Source organism: Octopus sinensis, linkage group LG3, assembly GCF_006345805.1.
Source record: "Octopus sinensis linkage group LG3, ASM634580v1, whole genome shotgun sequence".
NCBI classification, from domain to species: Eukaryota; Metazoa; Mollusca; class Cephalopoda; order Octopoda; family Octopodidae; genus Octopus; species Octopus sinensis.
Window position 1 is genome coordinate 50,157,465 of NC_042999.1, and position 24,622 is coordinate 50,182,086.

General features: G+C 35.0%; 1 protein-coding gene and 1 long non-coding RNA gene across 4 annotated transcripts in view; both read right to left on the reverse strand.

The window, feature by feature from the left end:
* LOC115209653 overlaps positions 1–24,622 on the reverse strand; it is a 909,254-nt gene that overhangs the window by 422,112 nt on the left and 462,520 nt on the right. The gene's annotated exons all lie outside the window — the stretch shown is intronic.
* On the reverse strand, positions 513–22,973 carry LOC118762445. Its single transcript, XR_004998199.1, has 3 exons — positions 22,960–22,973; positions 20,837–20,849; positions 513–587 (listed from the first exon to the last, which is right to left on the reverse strand). It is a non-coding gene; the product is annotated as an uncharacterized LOC118762445 (long non-coding RNA).

Here is a 24,622-nt window from a genome sequence, read left to right on the forward strand (position 1 = left end):
CAATAAGTATGCTCTAACCACTCTAACCACTGAGCCATGTGCTAGAATAAAGACTGTCTAGAATAAGGACCATCTAGAATAAGTACTGTAACAACTTAGGTTTCAAGGGACCACAAGTACTCAACATTCTGTTAAGCAATCTCAGACATTTGCATAGTGTTGATGTGGATATCTAAATGAAAGTTTTCACAAACTTTCATCTGAGATGCTGGATGCACCCACTTTACAGCAGAAGGCACATAAACAGCAGCTTCATCCAACTAGCTACTTCATCAGAAACAATACAGGAAATAAAACCGATAACAGCAAAAAGTAGTGTGTTATATATATATATATATATATATATATATATATATATAATATATATGCTAATACTGAACAGTGAGAATGAGTGCTCAATACCACATTAGTGGATAACTATTCTGTATTTATGGGTCAACAAGGTAACCAATAGTTTCATATGGAGAGAAATCTTGGGTGAAAATGTTCCCATCCAAGATGGAGATGTGTACCAACGTTCCCATGTGACAGGCTTGATTACTGTTGAAAGATTTCTCACAACATGAAACCACTGGTAGCCTTTTTAACTCACAAAGTTCCTATTTCTTTACTACCCACAAGGAGCTAAGCACAGAGAGGACAAACAAGGACAGACAAATGGATTAAGTTGATTACATCGACTCCAGTGTATATCTGGTACCTAATTTATCGACCCTGAAAGGATGAAAGGCAAAGTCGACCTCGGCAGAATTTGAACTCAGAACGTAACAGCAGACAAAATACCGCTCAGCATTTCACCCGGCGTGCTAATGATTGTGCCAGCTCACCACCTTCGATTTGACAGAGGGCTAGCAAGCCAGAAGACTGCACCAAGCTCCAGTCTGATCTGGCAAAGTTTCTACAGCTTGATGCCCTTCCTAATGCCAACCACTCTGAGAGTATAGTGAGTGCTTTTTACGTGCCACCAGCATGAGGGCCAGTCAGGTAGTACTGGCTTCGACCATGATTGTATGGTGCTTTTTATGCAATGACCATGCTCGAATGGTGTTTTTTACAAAGTTAGTAAGCTTCAAGCAGTCAATAGAAGGTATAAAAAACAACTTTCAGGAACAATAGTAGTTTATTGATATAGAAGTTTGTAGTTTTTTATCATATCGAAGTCCAATAAGCTGCAAAAAGTTATTTTATAGTTCATGGTTAGCAACTAGGGTTGCTATACAGGCAAATGAAAATCCAAATTGAGAGAATGGAGCAAGTAAAATCCAGCTACATATGTTTCCTAGGTAACACAACCTCAGGAATAATAATTACTCAATGAAGGTATTCACACACACACACACACACACATACTAATATACGTATATACATATATATATATATATATATATATATAATATATATATATATATATATATAGATAGATAGATAGATAGATAGAGAGATAGAGAGATAGATAGATAGATAGATAGATAGATAGATAGATAGATAGATAGATAGATAGATTGATAGATAGATACAATTGGATATCAAAATAAATAAAGCTATACTCTTTTACTTGGTTCAGTCATGTGACTGTGGCCATGCTGGAGCGTCACCTTTAGTCAAGCAAATCGACCCCAGGACTTATTTTTTGTAAGCCTAGTACTTATTCTATCAGTCTCCTTTGCCAAACTGCAAAGTTATGGGGACATAAACACACCAGCATCAGTTGTCAAGCGAAGTTGGGGGTACAAACACAGATACACAAACATATACACACACAAACATATACACACACATACATATATATATATATATATTATATATATATATATATATATATATACATATATACAACGGTCTTCTTTCAGTTTCCGTCTACCAAATCCATTCACAAGGCTTTGGTGGGCCCGAGGCTATAGTAGAAGACACTTGTCCAAGGTGCTACACAGTGGGACTGAACCCGGAACCATGTGGTTCATAAGCAAGCTAATTACCACACAGACACTCATACGCCTATAAATAATAGGATGTATAACACTGGGCTAAAAAGAACTTGACCAGAAGTAGTTGAAGGCTACCCCTTTGCCAAGTGATTTTTTAATCAAATGTTCTGCACACTACGTTTTGTATCATTATCTTTGAATTCCACCTCTAACAAAAAAAAAATTAGTTATTTCATCTGTTTAGCACTTATACACAGCCATGCGAATATTATTTAGGTTACCAATGAAAAGTTGATGACTATCCAGGTGTTTTGTGTCATAAATCTTTTAGTGGATTGGAGAGAGAATGGTGTATCCACTGTTGCTTGTATGTTCAGTCATATGGTGGAAGAAAAGCTAACCAGTAGAGAACACACTGATATTTTTCATTCAATTAATGTTTCTGTAGCCTAAATCATCAATTATTTCCTCACTATTAAGTACTCAAACTTATTGATAACTATCACAATTTCTGTTATATTTGCTAAAACAGAATAAGCTTTTTGTTACAGGGAAGATGGTTTTCACCGAGATAAAAATGGGAATATAGTATTCTTGAATACTCTTTTTTGTTTAAACCAGTAGCATAGTTCTAGCAATGAATGTATGAATGAATGACTGTTTGTCAAAATCTATGTATGTATGTATGTATGTATGTTACTCTCTTTTATTACTCTTTTACTTGTTTCAGTCATTTGACTGCAACCATGCTGGAGCACCACCTTTAGTCGAGCAAATCGACCCCAGGACTTATTCTTTGTAAGCCTAGTACTTATTCTATTGGTCTCTTTTGCCAAACCGCTAAGTTACGGTGACGTAAACACACCAGCATCAGTTTTCAAATGATGTAGGGACAAACACAGACATACAAACACATACATATACATATATATGACAGGCTTCTTTCAGTTTTCGTCTACCAAACCCACTCACAAGGCTTTGGTCAGCCCGATGCTATAGTAGAAGACACTTGCCCAAGGTGCCATGCAATGGGACTGAACCCAGAACCATGTGGTTCATAAGAAAGCTACTTACCAATGTATGTATGTATGTATGTATGTATGTATGTATGTATATATGTGTGTGTGTGTGTGTGTGTATGTATGTATGTATGCATGCATGTATGTATGTATGTATGGTTGTATATATGTATTGCATAGTTTTGTAAGAACTCATAAGATATACCTGCCATCCTTGAAAAGCAAGCATATTAAATAACTGCCTAATAAAACATCTAGTGTGATACCAATAGGCAAGATCAGCTGTAATGGATCTATAGTACAGTGTACTTTGATTAGTGTGTGTGTGTATGTGTGTGCATGTGTGTACTGAGAGAGGGAGAGACAAAGACAGATCTATTGATGGACAGACAGATAGATAGATAGGTAGACAGACAGATAAATACATATATTGGTATAGGTGTAAGGGTGTGTGTGTGTGACGCAAAATGTACAACAAGTATATTTTACATCTATTGACAAAAAATGAGGGAACTTCTATGAAGTTACTTAAACAGCTAGATATAACAACCAAATCTCTCTTAAATTACTTTCTACTGTTTTAAAAAATGAAATGACAGCTATAATGTAGTCATATCATGAAAATATGGAATGGTTACAAGTAGAACAGCTTTGATCATAAATCTGCTTGATCAGGGCAGCCCTAGGGCTAAACAGGAGTAACAGCAGCTAACATCAAATGTTGTCTTTCAATGCAATACTCTTTTACTCTCTTGTACTCTTTTACTGAACTGCTAATGTTGCGGGGAATGTAAACACACCAGCATCAGTTGTCAGGCGATGTTGGGGGGACAAACACATATACATAAACATATACATCTCTCTCTCTCTCTCTCTCTCTCTCTATATATATATATATATATATATATATATATATATATATATACGATGGGCTTCTTTCAGTTTCTGTCTACCAAATCCACTCACAAAGGCTTTGGTCAGCCCGAGGCTATAGTAGAAGGCACTTGCCCAAGATGCCACACAGTGGGACTGAACCCGGAACCATGTGGTTGGTAAGCTAGCTACTTACCACACAACCACTCCTGTTCCAAAGCCTTTTAGTAACAACATGGTCAAGATCACCCCTGGTTTTATGTTACAACCCTTTCTGTGTTAAAGCGGTCTCAATTAAAACATTCCCTCAAAATGTCTTTAATTTACGTTCCAAACACCAGAATCATAATAATAATAATATCGACAAAGTTATTTTACAAAAATTCTTCCTTAGTATTTCTAAATTCATTGAAACAAAGGTAGAAATATAGTTAACAAATGGTTAAACCACATTTAGCATATTCAGAAGTCATCAACCAAATATGCTTACACTCCGAGAAATTTACTAAACAGCAACTGACTGACTGAATTGCCCATAGTTTCTATTTCAGAAGCAGTATTAGAGTAATATTCAAAATGAAAATAATTTATTGATGTAATTGAAATGTTCACCATATACAGAGAAAATTCCAACAAAGTTTGAAGTTCATTCTTAGTGAATAAAAACTAAAAAGAAAAAGCACTAGTGTGAATGGTTCAAAGGATTTTTGGTATTAATTGTATGAAAATATTTCTTCATGCATAGTAAATATCAATTATTCCAAGAACTGCCACCAGCAGGTTATAAATGCCAATATTATAAAACCTGAGAAAGCAAAGTATTGGAAAATTTGTATCTGTATGGTTATATTTTACTCTGGTGCTAAAATGTGATCTATCTGAAGTTACCGCATTGATAATTAAAGATTATTGTTAATGCTACTACTACTACAATAACAATAATTGCTTCTAATATTAGCACAAGGCAAGAAATTAATTTGGAACGGGCTTAGTTAATTATATTTACCCAAGTACTGGTGTGGTATTTTATTTAATTGACCCTTGAACGATGAAAGGTAAAGTTGGCCTTAGCTGGATTTGAACTTAGATGTAGAATTGTGCAATTAAATTCAGCAAGGTATTTTGTCCAACATTCTAACAATTCTGCCATTCCCCCACACCTACAGTAACAACTTATGATTTAGGCCTGAAACTTCAAAGTATACGTTAGTCATTTAAATTGACCAGTAAGTTGTTTTAGTATAGGTTAGTCAATTACTTGACCAGTAAGTTATTTTATTGACCCTGGAGAGGTGAAAAGCCAAGGAGAATTCAATAGGATTTTGAACTCAGAATAGATTATATACTACAAGGTATTTTTTCCAACACTTTAACAGTTCTACCCTCTATAATAACAACAACAAAAGACTGCACCACACCTCAAAAAAAGAAAAAGAGAAACTGAGGCAATACATTACCAGGAAGAGTTTGTACACTCTCAACAACAAAAAAGAAACACAATGCTGTGTATACATCAGCAACACTGAAGTGTAGCAGGTGATGCAGGACGAATTTACCTGAAACTACCAACTGTTGAATAATGATAACAACAACAACAATAGTAACCAAGGTTTCAAATTTTGGCATGAGGCCCATAAGTTCAAGATAAGGAGCAATTCAATTACCTCAATTCTAGTACTTATCTGGTACTGTAAATCCTCAAGTATAGTCCACCCTTGAGTATAATACGCAGGGGATTTTTAGGGGTCTGTACCTCTGAAAAACCTAAACCTTGCGTATAATACGTGCTCCTTCTCTAACTTGAGTTGTGCGTAATTAAGCCAGCAGCACCTAGTCAAACAAACACTTCTGAGCATGCGTAATACAATAATGGTGATGTTCTTAACTGTTATATGGGAATGTAAATATGTTTGCAAATTGTTTTTGTTACATGTTATTCTGTGTTCTGAATACTTAGATTTTAATAAATGTTGCTTACTGCAAGTTATGTATGATTCTTTTATGACTTCATTGCTTTCAGGCTTACCTTAAGGTATTTTCGTACCTGTTATCACAAAATGCAGCTGAATAAACATTGCCGGTCAGCAAATAGAGACTTGGGCATTGCTTAGAAGATATTTTTCATTTTTAGCCTCGTATATAGTATGCACTAGGGATTTTGACCTTTAAATTTTTGGGGAAAAATGCAGATTATACTCAAAGATTTATGGTACTCATTTTATCAACCCTGAAAGAATGAAAGGCAAGATCAACCTCGGCAGAGTTTGAACTCAGAATGTAAAGACAGATGAAATGCCACGAGGCATTTTGCACTGTGTGCTAATGATTCTGCCATAATAATAAGAAAAAAGAAGGATTTACCAAAAATGGAGTTGAGAATGCTAATGAAGCATGATCACAAACAGCCAACGAGAGAGAAGAAACCCTACTCTGTGTGGAATTATATGGTCAGTTCTACACTGAAACTAACAACTTAAAAACAAGGAAGCATCATGGAGGTGGCTCAGCATGGGTGACCTTAAAAAAAAAGACTGCCCAGGATCAGGCATTGTGAAAAAAAGGGATATATACTACACAAGTGCAATGAACTTCCGCTGAATGTGTGGGAAGAGTGTTGAAAGCATGACTCACATTGTTAGTACTTGTGAAGGTCTTGTGCAGAAACAGTACAAGCACAAACATGACAAGGTAGCCCCAAACCTTCACTGGCTACAATGCCAGAAGTTATGGCTATGAGGTAACGGGTGCTTGGTACCAACATATACCAGAAAAGGTAATGGATAAAAAGGGGAAGGCAAAAATTCTCTGGGACTTTGACTTCCAGACAGACAAGGTGTTAGAGCACCAAAGGCCAGATGTAATGACCTTTAGGAGGGACAAACAAGAGTGCTGAATAATTGATGTAACAGAGTCGGATCAATATATTATCATGAAAGAAAGAGAAAAGATTGATAAATATGGAAACCTGAGAATTGAGTGTTGTCACGAAGTTTGCTTCTTAACCACATGGTTTTGGGTTCAGTTTCATTTCATGGCACATTGTGCAAGTTCTACTATAGCCTTGGGCCAACCAAAGCCTTATAAGAGGACCTGGTGTGTGTGTGTGCACGCATGTACATGTGTTTTTGCCTGTCTTGATATCATGCAATAGTTGTATTATTAATTTCAAATCTTTGGTAGAAACATGTCCAACAATGGAAACAGGTGAATATTAAAGACAGGAAAGGCATCAGGCCATAAAAAATCTGCTTCAATAAATTCCATCTGAGCCAATGAATTACAAGCATGAGATAGTGGATATTAAATTGAAGTTGATAAAGAAAATATATTAGACATCACACTAATACAACAAATGGCATCTTAGATCTAGCTTAATATCATGTCATTCATGGATAGATAAACGAATTTCAAGTTGCATCATGTAAACATTGATATTCAAGGATTTTACTTGTATATATATATAAGAGTGTATAAAGATTAATACACCGAGAGAAGACCCTTGTATGTATGTGTGTGTGTATATATATATATATATATATATATATGTATGTATGTGTGTGTGTGTGTGTGTGTGTGTGTGTGCATTCCCAAAAACATTACACAGTCATGTGAAAGAGAAAGAATTATATCATAATGCATCACATGATAAATCTGAATAAAAAGTCAATAAACTGTCATTTCTAATAGAAGTTAGATCTATGCTGACATTTCAGTATATGTCACTGAATAGAAGGTGCCCATAAATTACATTTACAATTTGAAAAACTCAGAAAAAATTGAAAAATAAGGATAACTCAGAAGAGTTTACAGGAAAGCATAGGCAAACAAATAAAGTTTTATTCAAAATATCAGAACTTTTCCACATGGGCTCCAATGGCTTCACACAATACATCTAATAATAAATTGTGGAAATTATAAAAATAATTTATGAACACCCTGTATTTCAGCTCAGCATGTTCTCAATTTAAACTGCCAGATCTTTGTATCGGCAATCTTTATTATAATTCTTTCATTCTTGTTTCATAACTTGTTTTATACAGTGAAAATCCTTCATTAGTTTATTATGTAATCAGTTGAATGAAATAAAAAAACTCACTAAAACTCACTAAAAAAAAACAAATAAATGATGCTATTAAACATTTGTAAGTTAAATGAACTGCCACCAGCAGGTTATAAATGCCAATATTATAAAACCTGAGAAAGCAAAGTATTGGAAAATTTGTATCTGTATGGTTATATTTTACTCTGGTGCTAAAATGTGATCTATCTGAAGTTACCGCATTGATAATTAAAGATTATTGTTAATGCTACTACTACTACAATAACAATAATTGCTTCTAATATTAGCACAAGGCAAGAAATTAATTTGGAACGGGCTTAGTTAATTATATTTACCCAAGTACTGGTGTGGTATTTTATTTAATTGACCCTTGAACGATGAAAGGTAAAGTTGGCCTTAGCTGGATTTGAACTTAGATGTAGAATTGTGCAATTAAATTCAGCAAGGTATTTTGTCCAACATTCTAACAATTCTGCCATTCCCCCACACCTACAGTAACAACTTATGATTTAGGCCTGAAACTTCAAAGTATACGTTAGTCATTTAAATTGACCAGTAAGTTGTTTTAGTATAGGTTAGTCAATTACTTGACCAGTAAGTTATTTTATTGACCCTGGAGAGGTGAAAAGCCAAGGAGAATTCAATAGGATTTTGAACTCAGAATAGATTATATACTACAAGGTATTTTTTCCAACACTTTAACAGTTCTACCCTCTATAATAACAACAACAAAAGACTGCACCACACCTCAAAAAAAGAAAAAGAGAAACTGAGGCAATACATTACCAGGAAGAGTTTGTACACTCTCAACAACAAAAAAGAAACACAATGCTGTGTATACATCAGCAACACTGAAGTGTAGCAGGTGATGCAGGACGAATTTACCTGAAACTACCAACTGTTGAATAATGATAACAACAACAACAATAGTAACCAAGGTTTCAAATTTTGGCATGAGGCCCATAAGTTCAAGATAAGGAGCAATTCAATTACCTCAATTCTAGTACTTATCTGGTACTGTAAATCCTCAAGTATAGTCCACCCTTGAGTATAATACGCAGGGGATTTTTAGGGGTCTGTACCTCTGAAAAACCTAAACCTTGCGTATAATACGTGCTCCTTCTCTAACTTGAGTTGTGCGTAATTAAGCCAGCAGCACCTAGTCAAACAAACACTTCTGAGCATGCGTAATACAATAATGGTGATGTTCTTAACTGTTATATGGGAATGTAAATATGTTTGCAAATTGTTTTTGTTACATGTTATTCTGTGTTCTGAATACTTAGATTTTAATAAATGTTGCTTACTGCAAGTTATGTATGATTCTTTTATGACTTCATTGCTTTCAGGCTTACCTTAAGGTATTTTCGTACCTGTTATCACAAAATGCAGCTGAATAAACATTGCCGGTCAGCAAATAGAGACTTGGGCATTGCTTAGAAGATATTTTTCATTTTTAGCCTCGTATATAGTATGCACTAGGGATTTTGACCTTTAAATTTTTGGGGAAAAATGCAGATTATACTCAAAGATTTATGGTACTCATTTTATCAACCCTGAAAGAATGAAAGGCAAGATCAACCTCGGCAGAGTTTGAACTCAGAATGTAAAGACAGATGAAATGCCACGAGGCATTTTGCACTGTGTGCTAATGATTCTGCCATAATAATAAGAAAAAAGAAGGATTTACCAAAAATGGAGTTGAGAATGCTAATGAAGCATGATCACAAACAGCCAACGAGAGAGAAGAAACCCTACTCTGTGTGGAATTATATGGTCAGTTCTACACTGAAACTAACAACTTAAAAAACAAGGAAGCATCATGGAGGTGGCTCAGCATGGGTGACCTTAAAAAAAAAGACTGCCCAGGATCAGGCATTGTGAAAAAAAGGGATATATACTACACAAGTGCAATGAACTTCCGCTGAATGTGTGGGAAGAGTGTTGAAAGCATGACTCACATTGTTAGTACTTGTGAAGGTCTTGTGCAGAAACAGTACAAGCACAAACATGACAAGGTAGCCCCAAACCTTCACTGGCTACAATGCCAGAAGTTATGGCTATGAGGTAACGGGTGCTTGGTACCAACATATACCAGAAAAGGTAATGGATAAAAAGGGGAAGGCAAAAATTCTCTGGGACTTTGACTTCCAGACAGACAAGGTGTTAGAGCACCAAAGGCCAGATGTAATGACCTTTAGGAGGGACAAACAAGAGTGCTGAATAATTGATGTAACAGAGTCGGATCAATATATTATCATGAAAGAAAGAGAAAAGATTGATAAATATGGAAACCTGAGAATTGAGTGTTGTCACGAAGTTTGCTTCTTAACCACATGGTTTTGGGTTCAGTTTCATTTCATGGCACATTGTGCAAGTTCTACTATAGCCTTGGGCCAACCAAAGCCTTATAAGAGGACCTGGTGTGTGTGTGTGCACGCATGTACATGTGTTTTTGCCTGTCTTGATATCATGCAATAGTTGTATTATTAATTTCAAATCTTTGGTAGAAACATGTCCAACAATGGAAACAGGTGAATATTAAAGACAGGAAAGGCATCAGGCCATAAAAAATCTGCTTCAATAAATTCCATCTGAGCCAATGAATTACAAGCATGAGATAGTGGATATTAAATTGAAGTTGATAAAGAAAATATATTAGACATCACACTAATACAACAAATGGCATCTTAGATCTAGCTTAATATCATGTCATTCATGGATAGATAAACGAATTTCAAGTTGCATCATGTAAACATTGATATTCAAGGATTTTACTTGTATATATATATAAGAGTGTATAAAGATTAATACACCGAGAGAAGACCCTTGTATGTATGTGTGTGTGTATATATATATATATATATATATATATATGTATGTATGTGTGTGTGTGTGTGTGTGTGTGTGTGTGTGCATTCCCAAAAACATTACACAGTCATGTGAAAGAGAAAGAATTATATCATAATGCATCACATGATAAATCTGAATAAAAAGTCAATAAACTGTCATTTCTAATAGAAGTTAGATCTATGCTGACATTTCAGTATATGTCACTGAATAGAAGGTGCCCATAAATTACATTTACAATTTGAAAAACTCAGAAAAAATTGAAAAATAAGGATAACTCAGAAGAGTTTACAGGAAAGCATAGGCAAACAAATAAAGTTTTATTCAAAATATCAGAACTTTTCCACATGGGCTCCAATGGCTTCACACAATACATCTAAATAATAAATTGTGGAAATTATAAAAATAATTTATGAACACCCTGTATTTCAGCTCAGCATGTTCTCAATTTAAACTGCCAGATCTTTGTATCGGCAATCTTTATTATAATTCTTTCATTCTTGTTTCATAACTTGTTTTATACAGTGAAAATCCTTCATTAGTTTATTATGTAATCAGTTGAATGAAATAAAAAAACTCACTAAAACTCACTAAAAAAAAACAAATAAATGATGCTATTAAACATTTGTAAGTTAAATGAATATAGCAAAAATCTATGTTCAAGTCAACAAGTGAAAATTCATTGTCAACTGGTGTCTAGAAACTTAATATTATTTTCATTCATCTTAAATAGTTCTTACTGTGTCAAAACATTATTAACATTATGTCTGCTCAGCACAACTAATATTGCAATACTATTCAGTTCTCAGTCATTCAAATATATTCATTTCAGCATTCTGTAAGAGAATTTTTATAATATTAATGGATTTTTAAAGATACTCTGCAGTATTATATTCCTGGTAACTGATAGCTAAGTACAAATTATTGCTAATAATATCTTCATGAATAGAATACAGAGATTGAATTTATTCATTTGTTAAATGTCAGGTTTTTTGGGGGTTTTTTTTTCATGCTAGCTTGCATTTGATGAGTTTTACAGCTGGATACTCTTCCTGTCACCAACACTTAGCACAGTGTGGCTGGTTATACTGTCAACAAGTAATGTCAACATCATCACCTTTTCACTCAAGAGGCAGCAAGCATGAATGATAATATTCTTACACATTTGCACATTGCATACTCACACCCACATATGCATATGTGTGTATATATAGGTGTATGTGTGCGTATCTTTTAAATTTGTTTATGGGAAACGTTTTGAATAAGCAAAGTTCCTATTCCATTATGCTGGCCACAGTCTAATGATGCTGATGAGCAACCCAGTTTTATGGGGTGGCATCAAGTCATACTGATATAATGTTGGATAAATATAATAACTATTTCAAATTTTTGCAATATGGACAGCTTGTGGGATGTGGGGGTGAGTTGATTACATCAGTGTTCAACTGGTACATATTTTATCAACCATGGAAGGATGAAAGGCAAAGTTGACCTTAGTGGAATTTGAACTAGCGACAGGCAAAATAACTATTTCTTTACTACCCACAAGGGGCTACACACAGAGGGGACAAACAAGGACAGACAAACAGATTAAGTCGATTATATTGACCCCAGTGCATAACTGGCACTTAATTTATCGACCCCGAAAGGATGAAAGGCAAAGTCGACCTCGGCGGAATTTGAACTCAGAATGTAGCGACAGATGAAATACCACCAAGCATTTCATCCAGGATGCTAACGATTCTGCCAGCTCACCACTTCTTAGGATAAATATAATAATAATAACAATAATCCTTTGATGGAACTCATAAGCATTTAATGCATCACTACATGTGATTCCAAAAATCACATGGCTCTTAAGATCACTGTCTGTATTCTTGGGATGATTACAACGTAGTCCATAGTATCTGTGGTCATCCGGTTGATCATTATCATTGATTCATTTCTTCAGGCAATATAATATCCCAGGAATATGGACTGTGATCTTAGGAGTCATGTGATTTGTGGCAACATGTGCAGCGATGCATTAAATGTTTATCAATTCCATCCAAGGATTATAATTATCATTATTATTATGTTTTCCTCAAATCCCAAAGTTTTCAACTTTCAACTCTATCTCACGATTTCGGCATTTGCTGTTTCAGTAATTTTTGTTGAGGAGAATCCCCTACGAATACTCTTCTACCTCGTGTTTGTCCCTCCCTCTCTCTCTCGCTCTCTCTCTCTCTCCCTCTTCGATTTACCACCTAATACACCAACAGTCCCCACCTAATCCCTAAAAAAATAATTGCTATTATTATTACTATTATCATTATTATTCTTATTATTATTATTATTATTATTATTATTATTGTTATCATTATATATATATATATGATGGGCTTCCTACAGTTTCCCTTTACTGAGTTCACTCACAAGACATTGGTAGACTCTGAGCTATAGCAGAAAACATTCATCCAAGTTGCCACACAGTACAATCAAACACAGTGGTTACAATCAATCAATGTAGTTGCAGATAAAAATTCTTAACCACACAGAATATTAATTATAGAACTTATGGCTTCTGACATGTTTTTCTTCTACACCAGAATTATGAATGAAATTTTGGGTGGAGACCCATCATAAGTCACTCATAGCTGGAAGTGGGATTTGTTGTTTATGGAGTGGCTGTGTAGTAAGTAGCTTGCTTACCAGCCACATGGCTCCAGGTTCATTCCTTGGGCAAGTGTCTTCTGCCATAGCCTCGGGCCAACCAAAGCCTTGTGAGTGGATGTGGTAGATGGAAACTGAAAGAAGCCCGTCGTATATATGTATATATATATATTTATATATATGTGCGTGTGTATGTATGTATGTATGTGTGTGTGTGTATATACCTGTGTTTGTCACCCCAACATTGCTTGACAACTGATGGTTGTGTGCTTACATCCCCGCAACTTAGTGGTTTGGCAAAAGTGACTGATAGAATAAGTAATAGGGTTCCAAAGAATAAGTCCTGGGGTTGATTTGCTCAAACTAAAGGTGGCGCTCCAGCATGGCCACAATGAAATGACTGAAATAAGTAAAAAGAGTAAAAAAAGAAAAAAGAGATCAGAGAAGCATTTGGCATATTTCATGTTTGTTGGTATTAGCACTGATGATCACAGGTCAAACACAACTGAAAATCTCTACAATATCATTGGTATTCCAATCATGACCACTCCATTTATAATGTAAAAGAATCTAGTCTTGGAAGTATGACTGGTATGATATCACTCAGTGTGTGCTTGTAATAAAAGAAAAATCCTTACAACATGCATTCACTATGCATGTATGTATGTACGTATATATGTATGTATGTATGTATGTATGTATGTATGTATGTATGTATGTATGTATGTACGTATAGAACCAGCTATCTTGGTTGAAGGAACAATTCTGAAGGTAGTAGACAAGTTTGCTACCTGGGCAGCACACTCAGCCGTTCTTGCTCCCTGGATGAGGAAATATCTTTCAGGTTGCAGAGAGCAACTAATTCCTTCCAGTCTCTTCAGTCTCATGTCTGGTCTCAACATGGCATCGCAAGGAGAACAAAAGTTGCTGTGTACCGTGCTTGTGTACTGACATCGCTTCTCTCTCTACTCATGTGAGACATGGACTCTGTATAAACGTCAGGTAAGGGTCTTTGAACGTTTTCATCAGAGATGTCTCAGACACATTCTCAATGTTGGCTGGACCTCAAAAATTCCAGACACACAGATCCTGAGAACAGCTGATATCTTGAGTATTGAGGCAATGGTGCATGAGCACCGGTTGCTTTGGACTGGACATCTTATTAGGATAGAAGGATTCCTAAGCAGATTCTCTATGGAGAACTTGTGAATGGAAGGAGACTCCGGCACAAACCAAGGCTGCGATTTAAGGACTGTGTCAAGTCCTCATTAAAGGCCTGTGATATGCAGGACACTGACTGGGAGAACAATGCCTCTCATCGCCACAGATGGAAGAAGCAAGTTAAGGAGGGGATCAACACTTTTGAGAGAGCACGTATCCAGCATGAAAAACTTAAGCGAGCTACGCGAAAGCACACGACTCGTATAGTGAATGGGGAAAGCTTGGTCTGCAATGTTTGCAGTCGTGTATGCTTGTCAAGAGCAGGGGTCATTAGCCACCAACAGAGCCACAAATGCAAAATATAAGTTAGTCCTAGAGTGCACAATGTTCCTGAAGATCGGCAATGGTCTTCCTCGGTCACGAGTGGACAGCCATCATGTATGTATGTATGTATGCATGTATGTATGCATGCATGTATGTAAGTATGTATGAATCTATGTATGTATGTATGAATGCATGCATGCTTTTATCTGTACAAGCATCTAAGTATGCATGTATGTATATACACGCATACAGATATTTCAAACAACCTTTACTGGTACTTTATGTCCTTCAAAATTGTCAATAAATTGAGTGCAAACATTTTTCATAGATTTTCTCAATAATCTGTTCCAAGCTCCCTTTATTATTTTTACTGCATCCAGAATATTGAATGGTTTCCAAAATTATTGTAGCGGTGAGCTCCTTTCCTTGACAATAGCATTTATTAACTGATCAAATGTGTGCTGACTGTAATACACTTTAAATATTGCAATAAAGCCTTGATCCATTGGTTGCCAAAGTGATGTATTTGGCAACATACACATTAATCTAATCTTGGGATAGAAATATTGTAGAACTTGTGGAAGACAAGGTACATTATCTACAATCAGTAGCTTATGAAATGGAATATTTTTTTGCCTTGGCAATATTTTATTTTTTATTTTATACTTTGGAGATAAAGTGATGAAAGAAACAAGCTTCAAACAGTGAAACAGTAACCAAAGCATGTTTTATTTGCTTTCCATATGACTGGTAATACTGCTTTTATGAAGATTATTAGTGCCTTTGAATTTTCAGCATGAAAATAGGCGCAGGAGTGGCTGTGTGGTAAGTAGCTTACTTACAAACCACATGGTTCCGGGTTCAGTCCCACTGCGTGGCACCTTGGGTAAGTGTCTTCTATTATAGCCTCAGGCCGACCAAAGCCTTGTGAGTGGATTTGGTAGACGGAAACTGAAAGAAGCCCGTCGTATATATGTATATATATATATGCGTGTGTGTTTCTGTGTCTGTGTTTGTCTCCCTAGCATTGCTTGATAACCGATGCTGGTGTGTTTATGTCCCCATTACTTAACGGTTCGGCAAAAAGAGACCGATAGAATAAGCACTGGGCTTACAAAAAGAATAAGTCCCGGGGTCGAGTTGCTCGATTAAAGGCGGTGCTCCAGCATGGCCGCAGTCAAATGACTGAAACAAGTAAAAGAGTAAAGAGAGTATACACAAGCATGACGTTGACTTAGCGTTTTTAAGTTGCATTACCTCCAAATTTAATGCTAACAAATCTTTAGCTACTTTAAAATCTGACATCAATGATTTTTCTTTGGCAATGTAGTTTGCCAGCATGCACTTCCAAAATAGACATGTTTCATGCATACTATAAATTTGTGAAAGCATATAACTATATTCTGCTATTGTTTTTTCTTGTTTTAACAAGAATGGAGTTGCTATACGAATTTCAGCAATCACAACTTCTTTTTGCATTATATATTATGCCAACCAGTTCATTTTTTACATTTCTAAAACCAAGCATTGCTTGCAGTAAATATTTCATCATAATAGCCTTCTTTCTTATCATTAAGCAACTTAAAAATAGATAAGGTTTCAGCACAAACAATAGCTTGCATACTAAACATGTTTAATCACAGCACTTGTTCAATTGTCCGTGTTGATAAATGCATTTTCACGTGAACAATAAGGCTTATCACTTCTTTTTGCCATGTTCTATCAAGAAGTGAATATTTGTAATTTCATTCAAATATTTTTCTTTGTCCATTAAAATCATTAATACAGTTAAAAATTTTTGAACCTAAATCTTTAATGATTCTTCCAGCACTTCGTTCCTTTATGATCTTATATTTTACTTCTGAAGTTATTGTTTTCCATTTCTTTGTATTTTCTATAGCATTCCCTCCTTATAATCTTTGCATTTTGGCATATTGGAAGCAGGTAGCATAATCAAAATGAATTCAACATGATATGCTGTGGTTTATAGCTAGAATTAACCGAAAAATCACCCATCTAGCTCAAAAAGTAGCTATAAGAAATGCATTTTATTAAAGAATTATTATAACAAATTTAAATATAGATTCTTTTGGCTGTGTGGTAAGTAGCTTGCTTACCAACCACATGGTTCTGGGTTCAGCCCCACTGCATGGCACCTTGGGCAAGTGTCTTCTACTATAACCTCGGGCCGACCAAAGCCTTGTGAGTGGATTTGGTAGACAGAAACTGAAAGAAGCCTGTCGTATATATGTATATATATGTGTGTATGTGTGTGTATATGTTTGTGTGCCTGTGTTTGTCCCCCCAACATCGCTTGACAACCGATGCTGGTGTGTTTACGTCCCCCGTAACTTAGCGGTTCGGCAAAAGAGACCGATGCAATAAGTACTAGGCTTACAAAGAATAAGTCCTGGGGTCAATTTGTTTGACTAAAGGCAGTGCTCCAGCATGGCCACAGTCACATGACTGAAACAAGTAAAAGAGTAATCCGCCAAAATTTATTTATCATACCTTATAACTTAGCATAAAAATCTTACTTTTTAATACTGAGCAGGAAGTTGATTCAAGTATGTGGGGGAACCTGATAAGCATTAGTAAGCTTATGCATTGGGTTATGGGTATAAGCTGTAGGTAGCAAACTAGCCTATACATTTTTCAACTACAACTACTATGGCTATTTTGAAATTGCCATATGTGATTAACCCTTAAACTTGCGAGTCATTTTACCATAGTGTGTTATTAGCCATCTAATTAAAATGATAAAAACCACTCTGAAAGACTAGCTAGATTGTGCTACATTATTTTTTTTTAAATCAACAAGATTTATAGCTACGTGCTACGTGACTATTTCCATTAGCTATGTTATCTTAAAACATGCCAGATCTAACAAGAAATTATCTAAATTAGCAATCCTGGTTGGAAGGGTGAACTAATTTAAATGTTTTCATAAGAAAGAGAGTAGCAGGCAGAATGTCAATACAGTGTGCACACACAATGTCAACATGCAAATTGACTGAATGAACAAACTAATACTCATGAACACGTTATCAAGTGGCACTGCAGTAATTAAACTTTTAAAGCAATCATTATGAATGTTTACTAGTTATTTTGCATAATTAATGATTAAGATTTTATTTTTATAATTTAAAAAAAAAAAAACTATCATTAAAGCTTGGCATTATTAAGTGAGAGATCATTAAGAGAGGGGTTACTGCATAACCCTGCAGCTTATTCTATGATTTATCTAGTGTTTTGCTATTTAAATCCCAAATGTATTATCCTATGTTATCCTTCCTTAACAAAACCTACTTTTGCATATCTTCTACCTCAAATGTCTACCACCTTCATTTCATACAGCATTGAACAGCACACACCACCATTTTTTAAATGTTGATTTTGTGGCTGGTATATTGGGTGTAATTTAGCCTGGGTTAAAATCTTCTTTAAGAATTTTGGTTGCTATTTGTTTTTTATGATGGTGTATGTTTGGCGGATTCGGTTCATCTTTGGGTCTCCCTTGAGTAGGGCTGTGCTTTGGAGTATGGTGTTGAAGGCCTCATCGTTAAGTGGGTTGTGTGTAGAGATGTAGGGTAGGGTTTTTAATTTTTAAGCACTCTATTCTTTCTAAGATTCAGGCCTGGTTTTTGGTTTGTGGATATCTTCCTCCCCCATCTTCCTTCCACTAATCTTAGAAAATCTTTAAAAGATCTTGTATAATGCTCTTACCTCCTCACCGAGAGATAAAAAAAAATGTTTGAAATAATCCCACAAACTACTTAACTAAAATATAATACAGTTCTGTTTCAAGAAAGTTTTAACTTTAATCAATCTGGCAGCTGACCATGTCTGATAGACTTAAATAATATCTGTGGTTGGGACCAAACTTTCAAGTACAAATAGTTTGATGTATTTACTATTTAGCCACTAAAATAAATAATTACTCCTGAAAGATAAAGATGTATCAGAAACATTTAACGAAAAGTAAATCTATTTTGAAAGAATAAATATCTAAATGTGACAATAAAATGATAGACAATCACTAAGTTAAAAGCTTATGACAGTTGATATTGAAGAAACGTTGTTGATAATGAAAACAATGATGTTGAGAACATTGATTCACCATGATGGTTACTATGGGGATGACTGTGATTACAATGATGATGTCCACTACTCTATTGAAACTAGAAGGTTTCCAATCAGCTAAGACAAAAGATTCAATCAACAGAATGTTGAAAAGCAATTATTGATGGAAATATATTTCCAAATTAGATCTCACTCACCATCTTCTTAGATATTATCAGCATCAACATCCTCATCTACAATAGCATTTTAATCAATATCAATATTATCAATATCATCAACAACAATAAGAACAACTTATTCACTGATTTGATGTTGTTTTAGAAAATACCAAATCACTTTGAGAATATTTTCTATGTACAGATTTATTCAGTTCATATGAAGTTAAGTAATTGCCTACATGACATAAATGAAAATAGTTCCAAAGACCTCCTAAGATTCTTTGACAGCTAGCTGGTAATAGTAAGATTTAACCTATGTTAAGTTAGCTTACTGAAATAAAGGGTTTCATAAAATGGTAACTGAGAAAAGAAGCTAAATAGAAAAAAAGAAATGATGAACTCAAGTAGCGTTCAAAGCAATATAAAAAGACATAAAAGAAAAAAAAATTTTTACCAAGTTTTTATCGATAATGGACATTTGATTATAAAAAGAAATAATTAAATTTGTTCATATATATATCATCAACGTCATTTTAATATTCACTATTCTCTGCTCGCATGGGTCAGGTAGAATTTATTGAGGAAGATTTTCTATGGTCATACCCTTCCTTTCACCAACCCTCATCTGTTTTCAAGTAAGATATTCCCCCATGGCCTGACATGTTTTCCCAAAATATCTGAAAATTATAGACATCACTTGTATAATAGTAACACTCATTTACAACTGTTACCCTACGTTATAATGTCACACATATATACATATACATATATATATTGGGTAAGTGTCTTCTACTATAGCTTCGGGCCGACCAAAGCCTTGTGAGTGCATTTGGTAGACAGAAACTGAAAGAAGACCGTCATGTATATATATATATGTATATATTTGTGTTTGTGTCATTGTTTGACCCTCCTCCCCGCCATTGCTTGACAACTGATGTTGGTGTGCATATGTCCTTGTAACTTTGCAGTTCAGCAAAAGAGACCCATAGCATAAGTACTAGGCTTACAAAGAATAAGTCCTGAGGTCAATTGCTTTGACTGAAAACTTTTTAAGAAGGTGCTCCAGCATGGCCACAGTCAAAATTACTAAAACAAGTTGAAAAAAGAATACACACACACACACACACACATATATATATATATATATATATAAAATTACTCTTGATATCAGACACAAACACCCGACACACATGTCTCCAGGAACTCAGAACTACACTCATAAACAGGAATTATCCACAACCCCTAATAGGCAATATAATCCAACAAGCACTTAAATTAAATATAGAAGACCTGAGAATTTAGTATTTCTTTAGTGCCTTTCACTATGCTTCTGTCACTCACTGCTCAGAATTTTTTATCACAACAGCTTCTTTTGCAATAGGTTTTTTAGTTTCGCAATTCTGAGTTATCCAATATGTCAGTCTCAATGGTCCAAGTTATGATCTAAATGTCATATCCCACGCCTTGCTTTAGTCTGCCTTAGCTACAGATACTTTCCACCTTGTTATATACATAAATGCAGATATTATCTATTTGTATAACATGTCAGGAGCAGCGTAGACAACATCTTGCTAGCATATATTAAACTATGAAATTGATTCCTAGTCACATTTTCAACCTGCTTCCAGCTTGCCTTACTCTTTCATTAATTCTGCACATCTCTTACAATATATACAACTTGTTTGTTTTCCTATAATCTCTATATATCATCTCCACTCACAATATATATACCACAGAAATACAACTTTAAACTCCTTACATATATCTCAGAATCAACAAAGTCTCCACGGAAAATGAAAAGAAAAAATTCTGTTCTAAACATGGTACAAATTCACACACTATAAGTCTCTTCACACTGTACTGTCACTAGTGCCATCTTCAGTACTAATTATGCCTCCATTAGATAACTTTTGTAATATTATCTAACGCATCTGAGTAGATCTATGTAGATCAATGTTTGTTTTCAGTATTTTCATGAACAGTTATCTGAATACACACACACACAGATGATGCAGACATGGCTTTGTGGTCAAGAGGTTTGTTTTACAACTATGTATAAGTGCTTCCTCAGGCTAATCAATGTCTTGTGAGTGAAACTGATTAATGGAAACTGCATGGAAGCCAATCTGTATATATTTGGAGGTGATGTACAGGTATTATATATTAGAAAAAATAAGATACTCAGAAATCTGGATTGTTGTATATTTACAGATTTTTATTAATATGTCATATGTTTTTATAAATCATATATTAGCGCTTGCATCTACTCCAGTAGAATCTCCAGATTTAAATCTGGAGAGTCTACTAGAGTAGATGCAAGCGCTAATATATGATTTATAAAAACATGTGACATATTAATAAAAATCTGTAAATGTACAACAATCCAGATTTCTGAGTTCCTTAATTTTCTAATATATATATATAGGAAGAATTCACAAAAAACAAAAGATGAAGACAGGTGGTGTAGACAACAAACAGATGTATTAGTTTAACACTCAGGAAGTGAAAAAAGTCTACACTCTTCCACAGAAAGGAACACAAAAAGAAACAAGGAGAGAAAATAAAGAATGTGTAGTGGCTAGCGATCTATCATGGTGAATGCCAGACAGAAGGGTCACACAGGAGAGCTAGGAAGAAGGGGAGATAATAAAGTAGTGGTGATCCCATCTGTGTGTATGTGGAATTTATGTACTTCTTAAAAAGATCATCCAAGAGAAGGAAAATGGCTGTGTCATGTTTATATCTCCATTGAACACTATGAACAACAAGTCTACACTCTCGAAAAAGTAGAATGAAAATAGAAATCCCTTACTTGTAAAATAGGCAAAGGTTGACAACATGAAAAACATTTGGCCAAAAGAATATCGCCTAAAATGAGTAGCCATTCAGCCTATACCAGTATAGAAAAAGTGAATGAACAACCAAATGAACGTGTGGTGGGGTGTAATTGATGAGGGAACCAGAAAATGGATTTGGTACAAATCTTTATTCAACATGACAATCGCTTTGACCCATTCTAGAGTTGTCCCTTATATGTAGGATATTGTGCATCTCGTTATGTTGGATCAATCACCATAAGGGACAGCTGTAGGATGGGTTGAAATGATTGTTGTGTTGAATAAAAGCTCATACCAAATCCATCTTCTGTTTCCTTCATCGATTATAAGCCAAAGGAACACTGCAGAATTCCTGACATAAATCCAGTGAAAATTATACCATTAACTGAGGATGACATCAGCTATCCCAAACAGAGAATGTGCTTCAATCAGCATACTAATAGACATATACCCAAAGTTCAAATAATCTATATATATAAAACTGTAGTTGTGTGAGTGTCTGTCTCCTACGATTTAGATTCCTAACTCCTCCGACATTTTGCGGTGCAGTTTAACCAAATTCGGATATCTTATAGTCGTGATTAATATCGAGCCCGTCTGACTATTAGCACACGTCTACGATGAGTCTACGATTTTAAAAATAATTTAACATCATTTTTTATTCCATTTTAATGCATAATTTTTCGTGTGTCGATGGCGGTGGAGTTGGCGTCCACGCTCAAACACCTGCACCTGTGTTTGCTGCTCCCCCTTCTTCCCTCCCTCGTGAAGCTGTGGGGAAGGGAGTTTAAGGAAATCAACGTCGTAATGCGTTGTCAAGGAGACCAGCGTTCTTTTAGAACAACGACTTCATGGCTTGAAGACACCAAAACAGAAATGGCTAAGAAAGCCCGAATTGGCATCTATAAAGGAAGTAACTCTCTAAAAATGCTTATATAGTTATTTCCCTTACAAACCCGAGCAACGCCGGGCGATACTGCTAGTTACTTATATAAATACACACACACACACACACACCACACACACACACACATACATACATATATATATGTATGTATGTATGTATGTATGTATGTATATATGTATTTGTGAATTTAATTCTTTCAAGGGGAAAAAATTTAAGTTACTCCTCTTCATTACAACTTTCTTCTGTGTTCATTGCTCAAAGGTAGCTTCCTTCCAAATTTGCCATTTTTTGTCAGGGGTGAGAGTGTGGTTTTAGATGTTCAGAATAGTTAATAGTCAACTTCAGTTTGTCCTGATGGTTTTTGGGTCAATTTGATCCAGGTATTTTTTTTTCCCCGTGCTCTTTTGTCTACTTCCCATTCTTGTGTCAAGAATTGTGTAAATAGTTTGTATGAGCATTCTAGTTTAATTAATGCTTCTTTATTACATCAGAAATAGTAAGCTAGAAGAAACTAGTTTGTCAAATATGACCATTTCATATAAGTAGTTGTGCTATGATACTCCAAGGATTCAGCAAAGCATTTCATATGAAAGAACTCCAGTATGTTGAAATTGCTTTTGAGCAACATTCAGGATTTGGTATCATATAAAGCAACATAAGGAATAAATGTTGATTCTGGTATGTAAAATGATGTTCTGTTATTTTTAAACAAGCCTGTTAAAGGAACCAAATGCTGAGGATGTCATATAATGATGCAATCTTTTTCTTTCATATTAGATGATACAAAGTATTTAAAACTAGTAGTTTATTTCAGTTTTAGTTCATCTAATCTAAAATACTACAACTAATCTGTATTTGATTTTATCATCATAAGTAAAACACAATTTTAGGATATTTTCAAAGACTTAAAAGAATTTTTCCTTTTGTATCAGCAAGACTTGCACTGCCAATATGAGATTGCTGATATCTATTCTGGCAAAACTGCATTCACCATTGTGATTTTGGTACTTTTTTCATCCTTGCATTGATGGCTACATCGAATAACAGAGGTGAGGAGATGTAGCCTTTTCTAATGCCTATTCAATAATGAAAATATCCAATAATGACCAACAACAATACTGATAACCTATAAAGAATCATAATGTAATGTAAACTCTGATAGAAACACACATTGGGACCTAGCAAACTGCAACCAACAAAATGAATCATGGAACTCTTTTTGTTAAGAGAAAAGGCAGTGCCTATGAATCTTTGCAGGGTTTCCAAGACTAATGGGAGAGAGAAGGGGAAACCAAGGACTTGGCCTAAAAACTTGCAACAAAGTGGGCCCTGCTAAAGGCTCCCAGGGTGCCAAGCAGTGGTGTTGAGCAGGGTCGCATATTATGTCTACCACCCAAATAGTTCGGTCTGAGTTCAAATCTTCAAACTGTGTGGTCTGGCATTCTTACAGTTCAATTAATCCACCACTCTAGTCTAGAACTTTTCTCATCATTCCTAAAAGAATGAAGGGCTTATTTTACTTTGATGGGATTTGAACTCAAAGCACAGAAAGTCAAAACAAACACAGCAAGGCATTCTGTCCACTACTCAAATACTTCTGACAACTTCTTCATATTCTAAATGATTCTGGTGGCAAATTCCCACGTAATAAATATTACACATACAGAAAAGTTCACTGGCATCCTGACCATTTTAACAACAATAAATTTCTAAGAAATAGACAGAATAGTTAAAATTTTTATACAATAATGATTCTCCAACTGAGACACCATC